General features: G+C 35.3%; 1 protein-coding gene and 1 long non-coding RNA gene across 3 annotated transcripts in view; both read left to right on the forward strand.

The window, feature by feature from the left end:
• LOC115218291 (glutamate receptor ionotropic, NMDA 3A-like) overlaps positions 1–12,601 on the forward strand; it is an 810,188-nt gene that overhangs the window by 236,143 nt on the left and 561,444 nt on the right. The window lies entirely within an intron of this gene.
• LOC118765808 lies at positions 1,330–8,892 on the forward strand. The gene is made up of 2 exons (XR_005001688.1): positions 1,330–1,704; positions 8,714–8,892. It is a non-coding gene; the product is annotated as an uncharacterized LOC118765808 (long non-coding RNA).

Raw genomic sequence — 12,601 nt, forward strand, 5'->3', positions numbered from 1 at the left:
ATCCTAAACTAAATAAATGTGGTCGCTGATGTTGTTGTTGCTATTGCTGTTGTTGTTGCTGTTTTCGTTGTTGTTAGCCCCATATCAGTCCCAGTGAAGCAGACTAAAGATAAAAGATATATCAGTTGTGCGTATGCCATTTTTAAAATTCAAATATACTGTATAAAGAAAAAAGAATCAATAGAGTGTGGCTTGAGGAAAGGTATATGGCTGGTGCTTCTAGTAGCGTGATCAACCACATAGACGCTCTGTGCTTGGGTTTAAGGAAGGCACATATATGGGAGATGCTTGAGGCTGATCCAGTATCATTCACAATGTTTTTTTTAACAGAAACATTAGTCATATATTTTGTGCACTTGGAGTGCTTGTTATAAATCGAGTTTATTTCAGCTGAAGGCTGCAGTGCTATTTTTAATTTTAAACAATTACGCTTCTAAATTCCATTCAAAGTTTGTTTTTATGGTATAACTGTTTGTTTTTACTTTATTAAACCCTACATATATTTCAATACCTAATTATTTAGTGGTACACATGTACACACATACATTCACACACACACACACGCACACACACACACGCACACAAACACACACACACACACACACACACACACACACACACACACACACACTCATTCTTCTTTCTCTTAATATATTCCCGGGCTTCTGCATTCCCGTATGAATTGTTTAGATTTTTATCCATTGTCTCACATTTTAATATTTATGTTTACAAATTTACAAACGAACGTTTCTTCACTTCCTGTTAATGTTATGCTTTTAGTGAGTGATTAAAACACGACAAAATAAACACGATGAAGTGGGTGAAAAAAATAATTTATACTAATGGTGATTGATCATTATAATTCATTTTCGATGTGAAATGCAAATATAATTGATAGAAGAACAACTATAAATATCTCAATTAATTTATTATTAATCCAATAAGTTATTTAGACACCATATACAGATTCATTATCACGCATACGCTCCTGCAGACAAACTGAAATCACTAAGAATTTACGCATGAGTATCTGCACACTCTTACTGACATGAATTTATTGATTATGGAAATAAGCTTGCTGCCTACCAGGCGGGTTGGATAAATTATTGGATGTGCGGCGTGTTTAGTAGTTCAGCTTAGTCTTAATTCTAGAGGAAAGAGTAGCATAATAAAGATAGAGCAGCTGAAGTGACACAAGTGGCAGGTTTATTAGTCTGATAAGTGTTCCTATTGTACTTAAGTTGGTGGTGGTTGAGACTGTGATTGAGGTGATATTAATACTGATGACAATGTGATGAATCTAAGTGATATTAGCGCTACTTACAGCGGTAGCAGCACTCACTTAGCAGATGAAGAATAACGATTGTGCAGCGCTGGCGACAATGACGATAGTGTAAGGAAATGAGTTGAGTTTGAATATTGTAAGAAGTAGCAACATTTTCATTATGGAGAAATTAGGCTTTTGCTAAAGCGAGCAATACACGAGAGTAGAAGATAGAAGGATGAATACTAAAAGCAGGAAGAAAGAAGAAAAGAACCTGAAAAGAAAGAATAATCGATGCCGTGTTGTAAAGAAGGTGTGGTGACTGCCACGTGATTATATGTGACGTCAATCGATTGCTGACGTAATACGAGCTTGCTTAGATATAGTCGCTTATGGCCCCTCTCTTACTGAGGAACAAGTGGGAAGAAAGACAGCCAATGGTAAAAAGAATCTACTCCACTTCTGTAAATATAAATCTAAAAACAAATACTACTATGCAAGCATGCACATGCATTTACACGCGTGTGCTGTTGCATTTTGCGCGCCATTTATGTGTTCACTAGCTTACGTCTAAGCTTTGCAGTCATGGCATCACCCCATCAGCTTCCTTTGCATGAACACCACAAAATCTCATGTTGCTTCCTTTGGAAATAGGAATCTCAGTCCCTTGCTAGCATAACTTATTATTTCTAAATATTAAAATAATTGAAACATTCATTAACTTACTCTTATCTCTTCATACTTATTAGCCATTTCGAATTAATTTGTTCACTGCAATTAATCTGTTTCTACTTCCCCTTAAATTCAATTGATGCATATTACTTCATTTCTAAAGATACAATGGCTTTCAAAGAACTAAGTTATTAAAAACATTAAATGATTAGATAAATGAACCAAAGACGGTAAAAGGAATATTCTTTGTTCATTCTCAAACGTGGAGATGCAGAGAAAGTAGATCAAGCTCCAAGAAACTTTTATTTCACTTGGAATATTTATGCAACAGTTCAGACGTTTGTGATTTCTTTTTTATATACTTCAATCAAATAAAACTTGTCAACAAAATAGATCAACTTGAAGAATGTATTTAATAGCGTTCCCCATTCTTGAGGATTAACAAAATTAACCCTGCATTTATATTTTGCTTATTTCAAGCATCGGAATTTAGGTATTACCCTGGGACACCGCGTTGCAGAGTTGTTGAAGGCTTAAAGTGTATTTATTGAATCTTCCAAAACAATCGATGTGAGCAGGATTTGTATTTATAATGCAAATATTTATGGCCTTTCTATGCCCATTGGCCTTATGGAGCTGAACACGAAAACTTCATTTTCAAGGCGTTGTCACGAACAGTTCGGCAAAAGAGATATATAGATTAATATGCGGTCTATCTATTCAAGTGAAAGAGTAAAAGGCATATACAAATTAATGAAAGAGCAGTCACGTAATTACGTTCTTAAATTTATTGTTGTCATTCTATAAGAAACATTGCACTGAGATTAAAGCGCAATGTTTCTCGAAGCTTCTCCAGAGTCATTAAAATGAAGTGCATATATTATATATATATATATATATATATATATATATGTATGTATATATGTATGTATGCATATATATTCTTTTTTCTTTTATTTCTTTCAGTCGGTGTTCCAGTATAGCAACAGTCCAATGACTGAAACAAATAAAAGAAAGAAAGAAGATATATATATATATATATATATATATATATATATATATATATATATATATTTGTTTTAGTCGAACGAATCTTTGTAGCCTAGTACTTATTCCATCGTTCTCTTTTGCCGAACCGCTAGATAACGGGGACGTCAACGCACCAACATCGGCCGTCAAATGATGGTAGTGGGAACAAACACACAAACACATACACACACATACATACATACATACATGCATACATACATGCATATTTCTATATAGGTTTTAGACAATTCTATCATATTAAATCCGTTTACGTATGTATGTATATATATATATATATATGACGGGCTTCTTTCAGTTTCCGTCTACCAATCCACTCGAAGGCTTTGGTCGGCCCGAGGCTATAGTAGAAGACACTTGCCAAAGTAGCCACGCAATGGATCTGAACCATGTGGTTGGTAAGCAAGCTACTTACCACACAAACACTCCTGCTCCTATATATATATATATATATATATATATATATAGAACCAGTTTCGCACTGGGGTCGATGTAATCGACTTAATCCCTTTGTCTGTCCTTGTTTGTCCTCTATGTTTAGCTCCTTGTGGGTAGTATATATATATATATTATGAAGTTTTTTTAGGAAAGTATAGAAAGCATGGAAGTGCTCGAGTCAAACCCGAAACGCCAGACAAATACAAGAGATACAGAGAAGTTCAACTGAGGCAGACTACGATTGGTGCATACATATACGGATTTAATATGATAGAATTGTCTGAAACCTATATGAATACATTCAGAATATAAAGATAAAGAAATATAAATATATATATGAATGTTAAAAATATGCAAGGACAAATAAATATATAGATATATAAATATAATAGAGTACTGATAATAATATAGATAAGAATAATGAAATATAAAAATACATTTCTTTAAAAAATTCAAAATAAATTATGGAATGGAGGGAGTAGTAGATGTTTAAAAAGTTACCATATTTAAAGGAGATGAAGTATTCCGACGATCGTTTTTAGAGTTTATTCAAAGTGTACATACAATTTGACATTTCGAGATATTTGCCCGGGATTTTGACAACATCCCTCGATCTGATATTGAAATTATCCTAACCGCGAGAAAATGTTGATAAATTTTTCAGATTATAAATGGATTACAAGCGACTCGACGTAGTATTTTGATATTACCATGGGTTCGTCAAATTCAGCCCAGGTGACAGACCTAGTGGGTCTCTATCTACTGTCTTAAATTAGGAAAAGCTACCCAAACATATCTGGTGGACTATACAGGAATAATGCTCTATTCGCAGTAAATGGTTCATTTAAAGCGACGATTGAACGACTGAAGAAACCATTAAGAACATTTTTTGGAATTTCTTTAATCTCAATATTTTATTCGAGACTGACAAAAAATAGTCAACTCCCTAGACGTTACATTAAAGTTAAACACCACTAGCTGTACAGTAGACCAAATCAAACATTGCAATATATTAACGTTTTTTCTAATAATTCGAAATTAACTATCAGTAGTATTATCACCGCCATCTTCATTAGAATATCCAACCTATCAGTAAACGAGGAAATGTTTAACGCACACGCACCAATTTATAATCATGTCCTAAAATTAAGCGGTTTTCATGACCATATTTTCTACATCACCGACACCAAACGCCAAACTAAATTAGCTAATTTAACACCTCATAGTAATTCTGATATGATTAAAATAACCCCCTCATTAAATTATAAACCTATAACAAGACCTGTCTTATAACCCTATTAAATTTTATAATCCTAATACTAGAAATTTTAATAACATGTTCCATACATGCCCAAACACCCTGATAGGGTAACGCACTCTGAATCTAAGAAAAGATAAATTATATGGTTTTCCCCACCTTTTTCGCTAAGAGCTAAACATCTACAACATACACAAACACATATATACACACATATATATACATGTATATCTATCTACTTATCTCTATATGTACATATACATACATACATACACACACTCACACACACACACACACACACACAACACACACACACACACACACATATATATATATATACATATACATATATGTATATATAGCATAAATGCGTCAAATCTTGTTTTCACGTGGTTGTAGATATTTAAGAAAGAAAAATATTAAAAACGCACAGGTGGTTTGCATAATAACATTTATGCTAATATTAAGATCATAATGGAACGAAGAGTATTATCACTATATTATATATATATATATATATACATATACTTACATACATACATATTTGCATATATACATAAATGTATAAACAATGTGGCAAGGTGACCACGTTGTTAGAACGTTGTTTTGGTTGTCTTGTAACAAATAATTTTAGTCAGGTTTATAGTCAATTAGTTCGTCAAGAATCTCTTACTGATTACATGAAATACATCATTGGGGATCTAATTTCTTTAATCAAAATATATTAAATCATTTGAAAAGTATCCCTTGTGACAACCTCAAAGACAGTATATACCATTATTAACAGCTAAAACCATTGCATTTTAATTTCTAAATGTTCATACGCTGAATTGTCTATGTTCAATAAAATAAGTACTAAACGTGTACTGTATTTGATGCAATTCGCTATATATTATTCCAAACTAATGGTGGCTTTCTGCCAATAGTAAAATCTAGTTCAAATACATACATACGTGCACACATACAGCACACACATGCATATATATATATGTATATATATATATATATACATATATATATATCCTTTTAAGTGGATTTGGTAGACGGAAACTGAAAGAAGCTCGTCGTATATATGTATACACACAGACAGACAGACAGACAGACCCCCCCATATATATATATAAACGCACACGCACACTTAGTTGCTAGTGATATTAGAGTTGGGTACGAGATAAATCTATTTCAATTCAAGGACGAATCCATTTCCAGTTAACTTACGCCGTTGTTGCTCTTGAGAAACATCGTAAATAATCTATTTGAAAGTCAAATTTCTATATTGAAGCCTTTGATCACAGTTAAAAGTAATATTGGCTGACTAATTATATGCAATTAGCATTTCATATGCACGTATGTATGAAAGCTACATCACCTGTCAAACGTGCAGGCGCACTAAATTTCACCTTAAATTATACTTGATGCTTGTAATTATCGCAATGAGTTACACATACATACATTTATAGATATATACATGCATGTATGTATATGTATATATGTGTGTATTTATATATATATATATATATATATATATATATATATATATATATATATATATATATATATATATATATATGTATATATATATGTATACATATGCTTATATAATTTACCTTCTTTCAGAGACTGATGAAGGAAGGATTCGTAATATAGGCCTATTTTATGAATTAGCCAAGTCACGTTCGTTCGAGAAAGGTAATGTGCGTGTCTATATTATATATATATATATATATATATATACGCGCAATCACACACGCACACACGTGTGCATATACATAAAATGCATTGCGTAGAGTTTGTATTCGTTATTGAATATGTTTTACTTAATTGTCCATGAGCCAGATCCTACCAAGCTCCTGTAGTATTCGTCGAATATCCGCTTCCCGATGTTAGACTCAAGTCAAATTTTAGCTCAATCCAATTTGAGGATGAGGTCGTTCTTAGACATTGGTAAGCTTACTTGCCATTACTTAAGGCAAGCCACTTGATGGAAATTGTTGAAAGATCCTTTGTTACGATTCTTTATAGATCATCCAGTGTGCAAGATTAATATAATTTAGAAAGGTTGTGCACTACTACTTATTACTTTTTGTTGGCTTTGTTCACAGAAGTGGCTGTGTGGTAAGTAGCTTGCTTACAAACCACATGGTTCCGAGTTCAGGCCCACTGCGCGGCACCTTGGGTAAATGTCTTCTACTATAGCCTCGGGCCGACCAAAGCCTTGTGAGTGGATTTGGTAGACGGAAACTGAAAGAAGCTCGTCGTATATATGTATATATATATATGTGTATGTGCGTGTTTGTGTGTCTGTGTTTGTCCCCGCCAAACATCGCTTGACAACCGATGCTGGTGTGTATACGTCCCCGTAACTTGGCGGTTCGGCAAAAAGAGACCGATAAGATAAGTACTAGGCTTACAAAGAATAAGTCCTGGGGTCGATCTGATCGACTAAAGGCTGTGCTCCAGCATGGCCACAGTCACATGACTGAAACAAGTAAAAGGGTAAAAGAGTGAAAGAGTTTATATTTTCCGTGTTAATTTGTTGAATATGCTGTATGAATATGTGAAATGATTGTCCGTGACAATAATTGTACATCTCATATTTTCTATTAGAATTTTATGACCGTTGCTTTAGTATATGCAATTTTTCAGATATGACTCTATGAACAATACTCCCAGTCATAATAACTTTGTTTCTGAGCATCCAGATAACACGTAAGAGTACTGGGAAGTTTAACTTGTCGCTAACTTTACATAAGTGCTGATGCTTGCGTGTCTTTATTTAGCGGTAAATTTCTTATGGCATAAATCGGTACAGTTACTTAAAGAGAATATCGCTTCATGTAACCCAGTGGTTAGGGCAGCGGACTCGCGGTTTCGATTCCCTGACCGGGCGTTGTGAGTGTTTATTGAGTGAAAACACCTAAAGCTCCACGAGGCTCCGGCAGGGGATGGTGGTGATCCCTGCTGTACTCTTTCACCACAACTTTCTCTCACTCTTACTTCCTGTTTCTGTTGTACCTGTATTTCAAAGGGCCGGCCTTGTCACTCTCTGTGTCACGCTGAATATCCCCGAGAACTACGTTATGGGTACACGTGTCTGTGGAGTGCTCAGCCACTTACACGTTAATTTCACGAGCAGGCTGTTCCATTGATTCGGATCAACATTGGGAAAATAGGAGAGATATTTTAATTCAACATTTATAATCTGTTGCTTGTGTGGAGACTTTCTGTGTTTTCCTTTAAGATGTTTGATGCTAGAATTTATGGTGTCGCACTCACTTTACAACTTTAAACAGGTGACGTGTGTAGACAGAAACTTGTGTGCTATAAGAGCCTGAAAATGCATGTAGTGACGCGTGGTAGGTTAAGCCACATTTGCTTTGCTTCTTGACTCCTCCAGGATGTGGGATGGATAAGAGATTCTTCATTTAATCTGACATTTTAAAACTATCAATAGATTAAGTACCACAAAAATTACAGGTATCGAGATAATCGTCAACCATCACCAAAGACCAATACGTCTGCAGGCCAATAAGTGAATTCAGTGAAAGAAATAACAAAAAACAAGTTGAGCATATATGTTTATGAATTGAAATGCGCATACAAACCCTTATTTCTGTATCGCTTTAACCTCCTTCCCTCCCACTACAAGTCCATAAACACACGCACACACACACGTGCATATACCTATATATATATATATATATACAGAGAGAGGGAGAGAGAGAGTGAGCGGAAGATAGACAGATAGATAGAGAGAGAGGGAGAGAGAGAGAGAGAGAGAGAGAGAGAGAGAGAGAGAGAGAGAGAGAGAGAGAGAGGAAGACATATACATGTATTAGAAATAACTATCTAGAGGCTGAAAAATGGAAGTATGCATCCTATGTTGTTGATCGGAATATATGTATATAAAGTAAAAATAACTCTGAGTTGAAATATCTTTTGAAATATATTTATTGTATGTCATATATTATTTTTGTCATTTTTGTCATTTTTGATGTTTCCGAATACATCATTTCTTTCTCTCGATGCATTAGCTGAAAATACAAAGGAAAATATTGCTACATGTCAAAATGGCAAAAGAATTATGTTGGAAGTAATATTATTTATTGGTTCGTCAACAGTGAAAATGAAGTATTTACCTGCCACATAGAGACCGTTTTGTCAGAAGGATACAGGAAGGATGAAGTTATATAGAAATAAAATATTTTTTCCATCCTGCGTTTTTTATCTTTTGATGTTCAACGACCAAGAAATAAAATGACATACTATGATAAGTTAAGAGTACTTCATTCTGACTTTACTAGTTTGATAAACAATGTATGCTTTATAATCCTGCGCATGTCTGTTTTTCACTATTGTTAGTAAGCTTGCTTCTGTGGGATATGTATTTGCTTTTCGGTGAGAAAATATCAATAATAAATAGTTTTTATTAGAGTACATCTCTATTTAACGTCCTTACGTTATAGAAAATCACGATCACGTCATAGAGTTATATAATTTATCTTCTTTCAGAGAACTGATGACGGAAGGATTCTTAATATAGGCCTATTTTATGAATTAGTCAAGTCACGTTCGAGAGAGGTAATGTTTGATAATTGACCACGGTGTCATATTTTGTTAGAGAACAGTTAACTCTTGTCGGACTTTAGATAGAAATCGGAATGTTATTCCGTATTGTACCCCACCAAAACATAGATATTTATGAAAATAGAGCTAACTGTATTATACGTGTTACACAACGAGACAGTATCGTACGATAGAATCTCGAAGCTGAAAAAAATATGTGATGGTATTAGCTCAATGATCATTTTTTATAAGTGCTTGAGGAATTCAGTAAGAGGGAGGGAGGAAGATCAGACATGTTCTTGCTCTTTTCCATTGTCTGAGATTGAAAAAGTGCGAGGAAGGGGTGTCGCGGTTTCGGTCGCACGCTAGTAAGTGTATTATGTGTTTTGATGCAAAGTGAACCTATTATCTATTTGATATTAGACAGAGCTAATCTTCTTGCATCGTTTTATCATGTCTTGCGGAAGTTACGTTAAATTTAGAACATCCTTTTGACAAAAACGAAAAAAAAAATCTGTACAATATGGATTACTACTATAATCGTTTAAGCGCTTATGAAATGTACAGCCACATGTACAACCTTCTTACATTCTGAGTTCAAGTACTGCATTTCAATTCGGTTTCGATTTACGTCTATATGCCAGACTTGTTTGGAGGTCTCTATGCAGGTAACTAACACAACTGGCAACAGAATGGGAGAAATCCTAGTTCTGTGAGTCCAGGATCGCTAGTACTGCTAAGAAAGCATTCAAACAAGGGCGATCAAATAGAAAATCTGAGGCCCATGATGCAGCTAAATGCAGATTTCATTATTCTGGCCAAGGTATGTGCAAAGAGATTGACGCTCTTGTTGAGCAAATTGATGACGCACAAACATACACCATCCCAAGAAAATCTATCTACAACAGCCTCCACCTCATGCAATGCATCATAGATACAGTAGGTGAAGAAGCTGGCACGGGTGGGGCTCTGATTTGGGTCTATCTAAAGCGTTCGATAGAGTGGACATTTAATTCGAAGCGAATCCTCTCACAGCGGTCAGTTGGGTCCCATTTTCTCTGGCTCGATCGCTGCAATAACCAGCTTGGTAGTTGGGGTGAATGATTATTTATCCGAACAATTTAGCATCATGTGCTCTATTCATCGGAAGTGTCCCCTCTCATCTCCTTCTGTATGTACTGTACCCAGAGCCACTTCTAAGGAAATTGAAAGCGTTGAGAATTGTCCCACGCGAACCGTGTCAGGATATGCAGATGACGTCACTGTCACAATGTCAAAAACCAGGCACATAGACCTGGTCGGCACTACTCTAAAGGAATATGAGGCGGTGACAGGAGCTGAACTTAACCAAGAAAAGTCAGTGAGCCACGAGCTCGGCACCTGCAAAGGCAGGTCCATGCCATCCAACAACTTAGAACGCTGAACGGAAGGATCTGTTAAATTGGTTGGGGTCTCGTTTGGTCTGGATCTCTTGGTGGAGAATAACTGGAACGAGGTGACGAGCAGGGTGGTCAATCTTACCCAAGAATGGATCATGAGAAGGTTATTCTCGAAAGGTCGCGAAGATGTGCCGAATGCTTATATTGCTGACGTTATATATTACCACCTGACTACCGTGCCTAGCTCCAGCTTAGGTCTGACAAAATTAAGGCGCGTAATTTTCCGCTTTCTGTGGAAGAGATGTTTTTCATTGGCCAGCCACTCGATTCGTTGCCAACAGTTGCTCGATTCGTTGCCAACAGCCGCTGAATGGAGGACTGGGCATGTCGCTTATGAGCATACATGCTCTGAGACTACGACACCTCTAGCTCTTCCTTGATGGTGAGCAAGTGTGGTCGATGTTTGTGATAGATGATTTTCCACTGCTCGTATTTTTGACTAAGTTGCAGTCCTGCAGTGCTGCGTAGACCGAAGCAGAGTGACTGGCACCTAGAGTGTCATCAGATGCTCACTGTACTCAGTCAGTCGGGCAATGCGGCAGTGAAAGTTCCACGCAGGCGTTCGTTCTATAGAGGATTTGTGGCAGCCAAGTGCGATGACGTCTTCAGGATACTCAACTAGTTTGGTCTGTCACTGACTTTCAGGCCAGAGCCTATGAATAACTTCCAGCAAGTATCAGTTCTTCCGTCTCCTTTAAAAAAATATGCTCTAACGATCTCTAGGATTTTTCTACTTCATCATCATCATCATTATCATCGTCATCGTCGTCGTCGTCTTCGTCGTTTTTGTTGTTAGAATACAGTCTCATAAAACAAAATTGTCGGCAACTCTCGAAACACTTCATGCTGATGTTCTTGATGACGTTTCCTTCATACCTGATAAAACAGTTAATTGATTGAAGTGTTACTGCTATCATTTATTTAGAGAGAAATGGTCTAGTTGCTACACTGTTGACTCCCCACAATAAGACAGTATAAATTGAAGAGGCGATTTGGTTGCTACTTCTAGGAGGTAGTATTCACAGTTAGGTTCCAGCCTAGGATCATGTAGATTAGCTCTGCTTATTTTTAGAGTTAAATGAATATGGCGTATTGTACAATAGTTATGCACTATAGAAACCCTTCAAGGCTCTGATAGAATTCTAAGAAACCACTGAATATTTTTATTATTGGTAATGATACATTTACCATCATCCACATATGAAAAAATTAATAGTATTCGATCTTTTTAGCTGTACAATTGGTATTTCCATTTAATCGAAACTTTGGAGTATTTCCATTTGTTCATTAAAATAAAACATTTATTCTAGAGAAAAGAAATGTGAAATGCAATTTATTTTATTCGATATAATTCTTATTTCAGCCTTGATGTTTATTTGTTTGTTTCGTTTAGCAAATCTATCTAACTTTTTTTTTAATGTGGAAAAGGTTAAGTTGCAAGAAATAACTGGTTAGCCGAAAAGCTCTAGCATTTGCTCGTATTCGCAGGGATTTTTGCATATTCCAGTACTATAAAAATTGAATAGAGAATTACACATTTTGTAGTTTATTAGTAGTTGAAACGAATTTCTTTAAATACAAGAAAAGTAACGACACAACACAAAGTCAAATAAAAAATACCATAGTTTTTTTTCTTTAATAGTGACACAACACCTACCATGTACGCAAGCATATAAGACTCACTTTAGCATAAGATTCACTCCTATTTTCCAAGTATATTTTGTAGGAGAAAACTATATGATTCTGTGCATGTAAACATAACATTGTGACAATATAGTAAAATTAGATGAAATCATATATTTCTGATAAACCATATACTTATTTATATTTTGGTCAAGAAGACTGCCATACAAAATATGAGTTGTAAATTATGAAGAGTTTTCTATTTCTATCGAAGGTTTGTGGTTCAACCTTTGT

The sequence above is a fragment of the Octopus sinensis genome, linkage group LG13 (assembly GCF_006345805.1).
Source record: "Octopus sinensis linkage group LG13, ASM634580v1, whole genome shotgun sequence".
Lineage (NCBI taxonomy): Eukaryota > Metazoa > Mollusca > Cephalopoda > Octopoda > Octopodidae > Octopus > Octopus sinensis.